Here is a 15,164-nt window from a genome sequence, read left to right as displayed (position 1 = left end):
AGCATATTAACGGTTTTATGTTTTAAGTCGGCTAAAACATTTATTTATTTATTTTTCTTGAATGTAAAGAAATGTCAACAGTGACATAATAAATTGTTCAATCTTTAATGGAATAATAACCATGGTAACTGTATATTGCCAAATGTCAACAAATTAAAGATTTAAAAAACAACACACAAACATGTTTATTGAAAGATAATTGCTTTTCGCGTCACGGATATTTTAAGCGAGTTACAATACCCCACCGGTTACCTCAAATTGCTCTCCGAAATCAAAAGAGCATTAACTTCGATAAAAATACTGAAAAAAATGGTATCCACCTGTATACAGAATTCGGAAACTCATTTGTTTAAGCGTTGGTGATTCATAATGCTTTCAAACTCGATTACGTAATCATGTAAACCACCATTTAACGTTTTTTAAATCATGTTTATGTTTGGTTGGACCATATTTACACATAATATTTATATGACTAGCGTCTAGCAAAAAAGGTCTTGGCAAACAGCGTGGACCCACAGGTACTCGGCATTAGCCGTAGGGAGAAGGGGGGGGTAGTAGATAATACCGAGTGCATAATGCGGCGTCTCACCAGGGTTTGCACTGTTTGCTTAAAGGACTTTCTGGAATATATATTCTAAATATAGAAATATATATACCAGACATGTCTAAGTTTGGAAATAAATTGATCCAATTTAGAAAGATGGGAGAGTCCACTAGGCATAAATGGGTTAAATGCATATCCTCGGCAAAATAAAGCCATGAAGTGGTGAACATAGGCGCTCGATGTCAATGTTTTATTTATTTATTTTTATTTTGTTTTTTTTAGTTACTCGTTGCTTATTACAATGAATACACATACTATATCAATAAAAACCTTTTCTTTATTGATTTAGTATGTGTATGCATTACAACGGGTAATTAAAAAAAATAAAGCATTGTCATTGACATCGAGCGCCTATGGTGGTGAACGCTCGATCTATTTGCAAAGATTCCGGACACGTGCATTCTTTGATGACAACGAAAATGACGTGTTAAATAAAGCACGAATCCAATGAGAATGCAAGAAACGATGAAAACAATGCATATCTAACAAATTGTGTCAACATTTTTAACAACACATATAAAAGCTTTTCTTAAATTTCTAGAGTTACGTATGCAATTATATTTAAATGAATGTAAGTTAAAGTCTCTTTCATATTTATCATGTTCTCACATGTGGTCAAAGTAAAACGCTTTTTTCTGCTACTGGAAGTCGACTGCAACGCAGGACATTTGACGAGCGACGCAGATGAATGACGTCATAAGCATTTATGATGTCATAAAGCATTCATAATTTACCCGCAAAAATACGGATTCGTAGCGATTACAGAAAAAATGGGCACCAAGAGGTTTGCTTAACTGATTTCGGGTGATGCCATATTGCTTTGTACGATATCAGTTTCGGGAGAAAAAACAACAGTTCTTGTTACTCTATTAACGGTCATCTGATACATTACGTAGTTCAGTAACTGATACTTTATCTGTGTGCCCGTCAACAGATCTCGCATAATTGTAAAGGTGCGGGTTTAAGATCATATAATCCATATTGCCCGTTTCGGTAGATTGAAAAGGCCAAGTGACCGAAATACATTTACATTAAAACTTTGGCTAACATGGCAACCATGTTACTTTCAGCGAGCCCATACTGTAGATTTATGGTAAGTAACAAACTGCATCTCATTTTCTACGCTGCATTTTTTTACAAGTAATCAAGTGTATAATGTCATCCGTATCTCTGCTGCTTCTTTCAGTGATGTAGTATGTTTATTGTGCTTCATTTTGGGTTCAAATGTACTTATAAGATATACTTTTGTATGGTGTATTATCGAAAAAATACAAATTGACAGGATGAAATAAACACACACGTTAACTAGATAAACTAATCTTGCTGCACAGACTTAAATTAAAAAGATTCTAGACAAGTTCCCGTTGCATCTCGCGACCGCATTCCAACAGAGGATCTTTTTAAGAGCAACAATGAGTGAAAGGGGATAAAGTAATGCAAACCCAAGCACCGAAACCCACGACTCAGGTGAACAAAAAAAACAATTTAAATTATCATGTTAAGGGCAATTAAAAGATATGGTTTACATGGTATGGGTGAATTTTGAATGATCAAAATGTTTAAGCAAATACTGTTCTTTGTAGACGAAAAAAGATACTAGTGTACTAAAGGGGGAAGGGGGCATAAACAGAAAGAAAAGGCTCCAGTGGGGATCGAACCCACGACCTCCAGTTTACTAGACTGGCGCTCTGCCACTGAGCTATGGAGCCATTGAGTACACTGACATTGTAAATTAAGGACAATTACATATACATGTATCGACATATTATAACAACGCTATCTATCGAGGTGTCACAATTAATGTCCTAGATTAGTGGTCTTCATTTCAAAACAGTTGTTCCATTGTAAAACATACTGAATTTAAGCATTATATCGTTACAGAGGTATTAAAAAGGAAGATATATGTTTCTATTTGATCCTTATAAGTATGTATATTAGTTGATACAAGTAAACGACTATTCGCAGAAAATGAAAAACTTGCTTTCGTGGCGAATATAATAATAGTAACAAGGGTTTCAAACTCAAAAATTTCTATTTTCTGACAGCCATCAATCGAGTTCAGTTGCATTGCCAAAAAATAACACAAATCAACAACTTTGGCATGCAAATGTAGCTTATATATAGCTCTATCGAATAACAATAACAACTTTTAAATAGCATAAGGCATTGAAAATCCTATTCAGACATAACTCATTACCTTATTGATTTTAGTGACGATCGTTTAACTAACAAAAACCAATTACCTGTAACATCAACGCTGTATATCTTTTTAAAAAGGAATATCTAGGTTTTGTGGGGCGGGGTCAAATAGAGGGTTTTACCGATTGTCCCACATTCTGATTTTAAGGATTCAGAGTGCGCTTCACTAACATAGCGTATGTTTACGCAACTTTAGGTTTATGCACAGAATTTACGCCGAACTTTAATTAATGCGTACGCTGTTTCACTAAAATGTGCGCAAAATTTACGCTGCGTGTAAGTGTTGTTTAGCGCGGACGCGTAAGAAAGTAATCGTCTGCAACAGTATCTAATGTAAAGCGAGATTATATGATGTTTTACATGTATTAAATTCTAATATATTGACAAAATATGTTACAATAACACAAAATAGGCAAAAAAAAATACATTGAAGACGAATTTCATAACATGCAGCAAAGACAAATTAGCGCCTCGAACCGATTGTGATGAATGTATTTCGTACATATTTTGCTACAATAAGATTTACTCCGATTTTTTTCTTCTGGTGGAATTCAATTTAAAACTAGCTGCGTATCCAAATTTAAGCAATAAAATAAGCGATAAAAAAGGCATTCTAAAAAATCTCGCGTTTACTTGAATGAATTACCTCCCTTAACATAAGGGCATATCAAAAATACGTATATAGACAAAACCTGTACCTTGCAAAGCGTGATAATAAACCACGTGCCCGTGCCACTCGTTCTCCAATGACGTACTAAATAAAACTCAAACTATCTACACACATCTCGACTAACTACAACCCCGGTAAATAGGTAATCCCGATAAATATACATGTAGGAAATTTGGGACAAAACCGTCAAAGACTAATATAACCTGTTTCTTGTCTAATTATAACCCAGAATGGCCCAGCTAAAATGACTCCGTGAAGGGGCGTGGGACCTGTAAATAAAATTCAGAACAACACACACAGTATAACCCAGAACAACACTATCAAATGTCTGGAATATATTTTTGTGAGAACTACGATATCACACCGTGATAATCAGGCTACAGTATAGCCCTCACGTAATTGAAACCAGACATCTACATATAAGCTGGAGTAGATTCAAGTTACAATTAAACATGATGAATAGCAATGTATGGTTCATATACTGAATACCACTACCAAATATCTGGAATAGATTTATGTGAGAATTACGATATCACATTGTGATCATCAGGCTACAGTATAGCCCTCACAAAATCGAAACCAGATATAAACATAATAGCTGAAATAAATTCAAATGAGAATTAAGAATCTCAGTACAACATCAACAACACACAATGCTAAAACGACGGAAGGGTACGCTTTCCCTAATACGCAGGTTTCTCAGCCTCTTTACAACGGGAGTTTACGCCAATTTTTCTGATTTACGCTTAGTACATATCTTGCGTAAATTTACGACATAAGTTACGCACTGCGTTGTTTTACGCTGTTTAGTGAAACGCGTTTTTGAGAACAAGATTTGCGTACTTTTTTTGAGTCAGGAGTTCAAGTGTGTTGTTTTTTCATGCAAGCAAGCCCTTTTGTTGGGTCAAATGACATCAGAAATGGCTCTTTTTCTTATTGCTTACAAACATACCTTCAAATTAATACCAAAACGTACCATTTGCATTCTCTTTTACAAATCCTAGGCAGCATTCACTGAACAATGTGTGCTATATATCAAATTGACTGCATATAACCTGTAAACAGGAGTTCCTGTTTGGGGTTATTTGATCTTTAAGAGAACCCAACCTCTTCAAATTTGAATTAAAAAGGCACTTTTCCCACAGATATAATCTGTTTTGAGAAAGATCACAAAGTTCCGGTACCATGACACACAGAATTATTCATAAAAGTTGCCGTTGAAAGCGTCATGCGTAACAGCGTTTCGCGTCAAGAATTATGGTAGAAAAGCCAAACTTGGTTACATCATACATGCAACACTTAGACTCCATACAAGTCATCACTTTTGATTCTAATAGGCAAAGTTGATGTAACAGATGACTGAATAAGTGAAAAAAAAAAATCATCAATTGCAATATTTGTGCTTCAAAGCAGGTTTTGAACAGGTCTCGAACAGACTTTTTTTTTTTGGCACATTTTAGGTAAAATCCATGAAGAAGCAGTATTTCTGATGTCATTTGACCCAACAAAAGGGCTTGCTTGCATGAAAAAACAATACACTTGAACTCCTGACTCAAAAAAAGTCATCGTCAGACATGAGCTTTAAGTCTTTTGCCACACCTGGACCTATGATTCCTAGGCTCGAGTTCCGTCTCGGACAGGCTCCGGAAAGTGTCAGTCTGGCCCCGGTGCTCAATTCCGTGTAATCTAAGAAAACAAAGGTTTTTTGTGCCGTTTACCAATAGCGGTGCCAACTAATGTAAGTGGGATACAATTAGAGTAAGCTTTCAATAGTCTTTGTTGCTTTATTTGCTGCAAAGGGATAAGTCACCACGCCGGAATCACAGTGTCGGGCACACTGGCAAAGTTATCGTCTTAAATATTGTTTCAGAGCTGCAGTAAATGTAAAACACCCAATTTTCCTAATTTTACATCTTAAATCATTTAACAATAGATTAAATTGAAAATAACGGTGTACTAACCTACACGACTGGGCGAGTGTTGTGGGCTGTCTCTGAATCAGTCATGCTGTACAGTTTTTTATGGCCTGTCACTTCAGCCGGACCTGTAAACCAATTGGACGACAGTTCAGACAGAGCTATAGACCCATTTCGACACCGCCTACAAATGCACGCTTAGGTTTACGCATAATAATAGTGATAATGAGGTCACTTAAATACAGATTCCCTGGTGTTTTTCATGCGAGGTATATAACAACAACATTCCTCCAGCAAAGAAAGCATAATATCATTATCATGTTTGTGTTTTTAGCTGAACACTTGATTTTGCTTGAACTCAGCAAGATATCCAAACAGGAAAAATAAGGAAAAGTAGTGTTATTAAAACTGATTCTGAGTAGAATTGCCTGACGGGGTTGAAGGCGAACGCAAATAGCAGTGTCGGTCCAAAATTGGCGGGCATTTTTAACAGTAAAAGGCTCAAAAAGTAAACAATAATAATAAATACAGATGAAATAAAGACATGCATTAGGTTCGTTTTTGAGATTGATGAAAATTTATGTCAAAATGTCACTGAAAAACCATACCGAGTGTTTAAGTAGTCTTACAATATGTCTCCGGAAAAGGTGTCGGTGTGAATTTCCAGCATTTACCCCCCCCCCCCCCCCCCTTATTACCCTAAGTGCTACAGTCCAATTGCAAACAACCCTTATATGGGTCAAAATGACATCTGGCAGTTATGTTTTGCAATACAGAGAGTTGTTGATGGTCAATTGTCAAAATTCTGGCAGACGACTAACTTGGTCGGAAGTTCTTAAAGGTTACGCATGCGCAATTAATTTCCTTCTATATTACATATAAAATAGTTGAAGTTCGATATCAATTTTTACCATGATCAAGCAATGAACCACTATATCATCATACATCATTGGAAAGATAAATGTATAATCTTTGAAACAAATGCATGCCATCAAATTCTATGCGATGTAACTCAAAATATTTACCTTAGAATAGGCACATTAGTTTTGACACATGTGGAGGCGACCATTTTTACTCAAATAGTATGACCTACTTTCAAAGCCGGGAACCATCAACAAAAAAAGTAGAGCACAAAAATGGCTCTTTTTTTATTGCTTACAAATATACCTTCAAATTAATACCAAAACGAATCATTTGCATTCTATTTAACAAATCCTAGGCAGCATTCACTGAACAATGTGTGCTATGTATCAAATTGTTCCTGTTTGGGGTTATGTGACCTACAGTTAGATTCAAATAGACCACTTTCACATTACTACGGTTGTTGCTATTTTTAGATATCACGTGACGCGTCGAATTTCAGAACGAGTCTGGGCGTGTAACTTTCTTTGTAGTCCAGTCATTCTAGCTCAGATACGCCAAAAACCTCAAACAAATTGCAACAGAAAATGTTTTTGGTGTTTTTAAATCGTAAATGCATATAGTATAACAGATCAAAAGTCTAGAAAAATGTAAGCTTGGGAAAGTTACAAAAAGGGACCAAATATAGACTAATGAATGTATTTATTTTTCTACCCTGTCACTCCTTATAATGAATATGTATTTCATTCCCCATCATTTTTACATAAAACATCCATGTTAACATAGCTATATCTAAATCTACTATGACAATACAACTAACAGAAACTATATTATCTTATAAAACACACAATTTGTTCCCTTTTTATGCCCCCGAAGGAGGGCATATAGTGATCCGTCTGTCTGTTTTTCCGTCACACTTTGTATGTAGGTTTCGAAAAATGCTCATAACTTCTATGTCCCTTGAGATATAACCTTCATATTTGATATGCATGTGTATATGGACAAGGCCTTTCCATACGCATAAAAATGTTGACCCCTGTGACCTTGACCTTAAACTTAGGGTCCGCATTTAGGTTTCGAAATCTGCATTAAGGTTTCTCAAATGCTCATAACTTGTATGTCCCTTAAGATATAACCTTCATATTTGCCTTATTTGGTATGCATGTGTGTTTGGATAAGGACTTTCCATACGCATAAAAATTTTGACCCCTCAGACCCTGACCTTGAACTTAGGGACCGCATTTAGGTTTCGAAATCTGCATTAACCTTTCGAAAAATGCTCATAACTTGTATGTCCCTTGAGATTATATCCTTCACATTTGGCATGCATGTGTATATGGACAAGGCCTTTCCATACGCACACAAATGTTGACCCCTGTGACCTTGACCTTGAACTTTGGGTCCGCGTTTAGGTTTCGAAATCTGCGTTAAGGTTTCGAAAAATGCTCATAACTTCTTTCAAAGCGTTTATAGGGGACATATGTCATCCTATGGTGACAGCTCTTGTTATATATAAAATTGAAACGTGGGTGGGGTATTTCTATATGATAACACAGCTTTTATTGAGCAGTGTTGAATATGACAATTTAATCATTGTCTTGTATAGATCTATAAGACTTTTACACACATACATTTGTTTAAAATATGAGATAAGAATATATCTGTCAGAATTTTCATAATTATACAAATATTTATTTTAACTTTGTGTTGTTTCTCTATATAAAGAGTGGGTGGGGTAGTCTTGTGCAAAGTAATTTCATTTCAATTCATGTGAATTTTCTATATAGACAGTATTAGATACATAGATTTTTTTAAATAAGTTCATACACATTTGCTAAATGTTTAAAGATATATAAATAATGCATTGACCTTGGGTCACAATGGTTGACCTTGACTTTAAAAGGTCAAATATCATATTATGCAGTTGAACGATGTAACTATTACAAAATCTGTGAACTTGATTATTTTGTACATAATAATTTCAATAAAATTATGTTACGTACACCGATAAGTACATCTTTGAATTTAAAATAACTGCATATGGTGTAAAAACATGTTTAAAAGTCGCAGTAACAATAATGGATATAATGACAGTTTCAATTCTAAGTGAATCTTGAAGTCTAATTCGACATTGTACTATTGGCGTTACATTAATTAAACATGTGTTTAAGTCAATATTAGAGTCGGTTTCGTTGGACTTCTGTTCATTTGTACAGCTAGCATATTACGACATCCTGAGCATCCCGCAGAACACTATAAGCCGTTTTTCCTACATGGACATCTCTTTGTGTCACAGTGTTGTTTGCATTTTACCATTTTCAGTAGCTTCTCGGGTGTAGCAGGTCGATCCGTTATCTGGGGCATAAACTTATTGTTTTTCAGTTCGAATCCCCATTCAGTAGGCGAAAGGTTTTCTCCATTTTCAATCCATTTTTGAACTTGGAAAAACGTTCTCACACAGTGGTATTTAGCGGCGGCAGATGTTGGTGGCAATGACTTTATTTTAACGTATTAGGTGCTCGACATGACCTTTTGCGAAAACATCCTTAGCCTCAACAAATCCACTGTCTCAACGGACAATCCGCCAAATAATGCAACCAGAATTCGTTCACCACTCACTTACTGGCCTTCTGAATATCCCATATCCGAACAACTTTTGATGTCGTTTGATTTGCTGCTGGCTTTAAGACGACTGTTCTATGAATTGACTTTATGTGATATAGGGCAATTACTAGCAAGTCCGTATCCTCGCCTACGATGACAACATTGCTGGTTTCTGCAATTTGTAAAGCAGTTTTCACTTTCAACACATCAGCATCCCCTTGAGCGTGGTTAGCATCGAACCCATTCCTCTCCAATTCTCCAGCGAGCGCAAAAATGAAGTTGTGTTTGTTTTCGGAATTCTTTAATCCATCCTGAAATTATATTTTTATTTTGTAAGTAAAAGAACTAACTGTTCTGACCAAACATACAATTATATGGTATATTTATAAATTTCAATTTTGAACGAGATGAACTTTGCATTTCGTGTAAATAGAACTAAATATGAAACGAAATATACTGATAAACTGACATATAACACTTAGTGATTGTTGACTTGGCACATTAACATCTTGTCAGCTTCTATCAAGCAGACAGTTACGATATAGATTAATTGACCAATCTTACATTTTAAAATTCAATTTTTTTGTTCTGCTACCTATTCGTATTTACTGGATATGTTACAGTTCAAAATACATCCCCATAGTGATCCATCTGAAATGTTTATATACGAAAATCAGTAGTTAGGTTTCAAAATTTTACTAGTGATTCAATTAGGGGTAGCACCAATGATCGACACTCAGTTCCTGTTTAATATAGATAATAATAGGTTAGTGTTGATTATAGATCTGGTTTATCATGCTAGGCTTAGAAAACAAAAAAAACATTTATCTATTATTCTATTTATCCCACTTTTTATTCAGTAAAACTTTTTATTTAAACAAAATTAGTGTATGAACTACGGGAATTCTATCATTCTAACAGTATTTGTTTCAGATTAGAAACTAGGTACAAAAATAGGATTATAAGATGACTACGGTGTTATGATGGATTTTATCGCACGAACTGATTCAGTGCCTTTGTTTTTTTTCACGAGCCTGCTGGAATATTGGAATACAATTTTACACAATCAACGAGTGCACCACAATCATTAAATATTCCTTTGAATATACACATAATTACGATAAAAACTAAAATGCAAGATTACAAGTACCAACGTAGTACGATGCTGTCTGGTAATCTTGCGCAGTTAAGATTCAATTGGTTCAAAACATGTTCTTTTATAAATTGGCAACATAATATCTAAATTTAGAATGAATATAAGAAGTTCATCTGCTTATTAGCACAATAATATCTCACTAGTTCAGTGAACAAATGTCCGATTTGATTTCAAAACAAACATGACTCACCTCATTTTCAAACTATTACAGTGTCCGGTTATCTTGCGCACGTGGTGAAATGACCTCGTTTAGGCAAAATTGAAAACATAAGGTGTCCAATTATTGACAAAAAATTCCAGAAAACTATTTTAAAATATCAGTTTGTAACAAAAAAATGAAATTTAATGTGGATTTCTAGTGCAGTTTTTGTTCACTACAAATCAACAAATAATATAGTCACTAGTAATAGTGTACAATTAATAAAAAAAGGACCGGTATGCGTGAAAAAATGTTTATGCATAACAGGTTAAATTTTACGGCGATCATGCTTAATACATAGTTTACAGAAAATATCAAAACTAGGCCAGCGCATTGCGCATGCGGAGATCATACCAAATTGGTGTGATAGAAAGGCGGGAAATTATGACTATGTCGTTTGAGGCGATATAGTTTCAATGGCCAAAAATACCATGACTGATCGGATATTGTGCAATGGAATGCTAAATTACACGTTGGATTTATGAATTCTTAATTAAAAGTATGAAAACGCTAAAGACTGCAGGGAATGTGTGATTCATTACGAATTTATCGTAAGTAGACCAGTGTTTACGATGTATAGGGATGGCGCAACCGGTGTTAAAATGTAATGATCAAATTTAATTTTGCATGGAATACATACCTTTTAAATCCGTTAATTCTTAAAAATGTGAAATTCCATCTTTCATCACTAAAGAAAACCATTCGCCGTCTGCGAGATTCGAAACTGCGAAGTGCGCAAGATTACCGGACGAGCAAGATTACCGGACTTAACGTATATGATGTATACATTAAGGTTATAATTAAAGCAGTATATTGAAATATACGTCTATGCAAATTTTACAAGCAATCATGACGATTATTATGTATACATTAAACAGGCCATTTAAACGTTCGGCTTTTAAATCCGTTCATAGATTTTATGGCCGATACAGGCTTCCGTAGTTTTTTATTTTTCAACAAATTCTCGCCACCGCTAGAAATCGATTTTAGTAATAGCTGAAGCAATCAAAAGCAGAATATAATACATGTACAGACGAAATATAACGAATAACACAAAGTAGATCATTGAAGCTCCTGTTTTGAGACGAAACATGCTTTTACAAACGTTTTTGGATTGTCATCAATGAGAAAAAACGAAAACATATTACATTTTTCATTTAAAGACATTCTGCACCGTTAAAGCCTGTACATGCGCTAAAATATAAATTATTGAATAAAAAATATATATTGCTAGACTTACCTTTTGCATTCGAATTTTGATCCTTATATTCAACTGTCCGGCTTTTAAGAAATAATCGAAGCCCACTATCGTCATTCTATACATAGATGGTGACGTCACTACGTTATTGTCACCTCTATACTTAGACGCATCACACACCTCCATTTGGAGGCATTTATGACTACGACACAAAGAAGTCCGCGGATGAATGAACACTTTGCATTATGAGTAAACATTCATGTTATGATTTAAAAGTTAAGTATTATTTTGTTCAGTCTTACGGTCCTATGTTAGTATCAATTAAAATTTTCGTTATTTTTCAACAATTTCGCTCTTTATTCATTTTTTTAAACTGTACTTTCACTTTCGGTTGTATAACAACATGTATCCTTTATTGACGAAAGATTGCAATGAAATAGCGTTTTCAAAGCCGCTTAAAAAGTTTCAGAACCTGTGTCTGATGCATGTTTTTGAATAGACACAATGTCATAGCTATATTGCCGACTAGTATGGGAACAAATTAGTTTAAACGTATTTATTTCAAACAAGAATGCATTTACACATGAAACATACAACAATTGCATACAAACAAGTTTGATTTGGATTAGAACGGAAGACTTCGTCTTATATAGTTCTTCTCCAAAAGGTTTATATTAAGTTGCATGTTTTCAAGCGAACATTATTGGTTTGCTTATACATATAAATATGGGAACAATTTGATATTTCAAGTGGCTCCATTTGCATTGCAAGAGAAGTTCAAATTGACTTGTTCAGTTTGTTAAATTTTGACACCCTAATTATATATTTTTTTTATAAGTGCCTATTTTTTTTTCTTTAAATAATTGAGATCAATGAAAAATTTAGTAAAAGCACAGCATTGATGTTCTATGATGGTCATTTTTAGTGGAATAGTGTGTTACAATAAAACAATTATAACTATTGTATTTATGAATTTAGATAATGTGTCATCTTTAAATGGGGTAGTAATTCATTATATGAGATAAGCACGTTATATAGCTGAAAATAAATAACACTTTAATGACTTACCATAGTAAAATAAACAAGGATAGCATATGTTGCAGGTCATAAAATGTAAAACTGAAGTTGAAGAAGCTTTAAAAATATTTAACACTGACAACACTGTTGATTTTCCAAAAAAAAATCCTTCCTATCTACCTGCCCTAGTTTTTTGGGGCAAATTTAAATATTATAAATATCATTGAGTTAAATAATGATCAATATTTTTTTATTACACTAGCTAATTATATTATTATATTATTAATAATGAAATACTTTGCAAGGAAAGTCCAATTCTGTTTTAATTTAGTCTTAATTAGCTACTAGTAAAATTGAAAATATCAGTGACATCCAATAATTGGATTATACATATGAATGCATATTTTTTTGACAATTACATAGTACCCTATTTAATTGGATAAAAACAAACAAATTACTATAGTTCCACAACCCAGCCCAAGTTTACTCAAACTAAATTAATTCATCAATTGATCCTATTTAATTATATTAAAAAACAACATCTGAAAGATTTTGAGAATATCCCATGTATTCCTCTAGAATCCCTCTAGTACACCAACATGCACTTACTAATTATTTACATGCACTCCTTAAACAGTTTAACAAAAGTAATGAATGATTAATCCAAAGAAAACAAGATTATACTTCAACCAAACCATTATAAATTTATTGTGGGGTGGGGGGATGTAAGCACTAAAACTAAAATGGGGGGGGATGTCTTGGGAGGGAACATCTAAGGGGGGCGTCTGGAATTCCTGCTAAGGGCGACAGTGTTGTTACTATGTGTCTTTAGAAGAAATAATTGAAGGAAAGTACTCTTTTGTGTATGCCCATTCAGAAGCAGAAGCATTTCTGAGCATATCAATTGGAACAGCAATACTGAGTGCATTTGAAAGAGATATAACTGTGTCATGCATTGCTTTTGATGAAGCCCACATGATCCGTTAATGGTAGCTTTCCTATTAGGGAATTTTATACTTATTTGTAACTCTACAATCTAGCTCTTTTGTCATAAAATGAGAAGTTTTATTATCTAACAGGTTTTGTATATGAACCTCAAAAATTTTATAATACCGAAGTCCCATCATATAATCATCATCACAATCAGCAGCAGCATTATCATATTTATCATCATCATCGTTCGCAGCAGCATCATTGTGTTGTATGATCAGAATTCAATACAAAAGCAAACACAACCATTACAAGTCTTACTAATACTACAACTAATTAATTAATTATCTACTACTACAACAAGAACAACAACTACAACAACAACTACTACTACTACTACAACTACTACTAGTACTACTACTACTACTACTACTACTACTACTACTACTACTACTACTACTACTACTACTTCTACAACTACTACTACCACCACCACCACAACCACCACCACTACTACTACTACTACTTCTTGGTACACCAGTACTTGTTGTCCATGGAGACGATGAATGAGAACTCTCCTAGAGTATGGATCGAACCCACGTCCTGCGGACACCATTCTTTACACCACAGCGACCATGAATTAATACTTGACGCCATGTGCAACATAATCCACCGTATTACAAAAAACATGGAATTCACAAAATGACTGAAAATGCTTTAAAATAAATGCAAATTTTAAATTTGAAACAAACCAACCTAAGCAATACATAATAAGAAACACTACATTATTGAAACACTTCTCTTCAAAGTATCACATTTCAATTTTACAATATAATACAAACGTTTTAGACTTTATAATCCTGAGTAAGGATAAGATAAGAGACAAAGGAAATTTTATAATTTACTTCAATTTCAGATAAGACTAATAAATCATTTATTAAGTACTACATGTACTTGGGCTAATAAATTACAGTAAGACACTCAGTGATACTTAGACAATCTGACCAAAAATAAAATCTATGGCCAATATATAAGTCTAAATTCATAAATACTATCACACAAAATACATTTCATCAATAACACACATTCATATTAAATGAGTTTTCTATATATATTATAAATATGGTACATAAAGTGTCAGATAGTGGTACATAAAGTGTCAGATAGTGGTACATAAAGTGTCAGTACATAAACAGAGTGGTACGAAAGGTGTGCCATTCAACGTTTTAAAAATCAGTAAACAATTTATGGACTTTATTGTTTTGCATAAACGCATTCAAAGCATATTTACTAAAAATTAAAACACAATGTTCATGGCTTTATCTTTTTATTTATACATGCATTAACTATTCTGGTTATTAATACATTTTTAAAATTATATATAGACAAGAGCACCACATAATGGGTGCCATTCTAGGATGCGGTGCAGTTTTGAATAAATGAAATTTATTTAATTTTTTTTAGAGGTTAGAGACCTTGACCTTTGACCTAGTGACCACAAAATGGGTGTGTTGTGTAGAAATCATCAAGGTGCATATACATATAAAGTTTCAAAGTTATAAGTTAAAGATTTTAGAGCCGATGTAAAGGTTTTAGCACGACGCGGACATCTGACGATGAGCTGTCCATGACAATACCTAGGGTTTTCCCTGAAAACAGCGTTAATTTTAAATCGTTTATGTTCTCAAATTTCAGCAGGTATTTAATTATAAATATTTATTTATGATTTAGATTTATTTACTATTTCGAAGATACAGTCTTGCAACGTGTTTAGTTAGTCTAAGTTACGTGTTTATCGATTCTTACAAAC

General features: G+C 33.9%; 1 non-coding gene across 1 annotated transcript; it reads right to left on the bottom strand.

Annotated features, from left to right (window-relative positions):
- Positions 1 to 2,241: 2,241 nt before the first annotated feature.
- Trnat-agu (transfer RNA threonine (anticodon AGU)) lies at positions 2,242 to 2,313 on the bottom strand. Its single transcript has one exon. It is a non-coding gene; the product is annotated as a tRNA-Thr (tRNA).
- Positions 2,314 to 15,164: the final 12,851 nt, after the last annotated feature.

Source organism: Dreissena polymorpha, chromosome 7 (genome assembly GCF_020536995.1).
Source record: "Dreissena polymorpha isolate Duluth1 chromosome 7, UMN_Dpol_1.0, whole genome shotgun sequence".
Taxonomy (NCBI): Eukaryota; Metazoa; Mollusca; class Bivalvia; order Myida; family Dreissenidae; genus Dreissena; species Dreissena polymorpha.
Note: the sequence above shows the minus strand (reverse complement) of the source record. Positions and strands in the feature narration are given on the sequence as shown.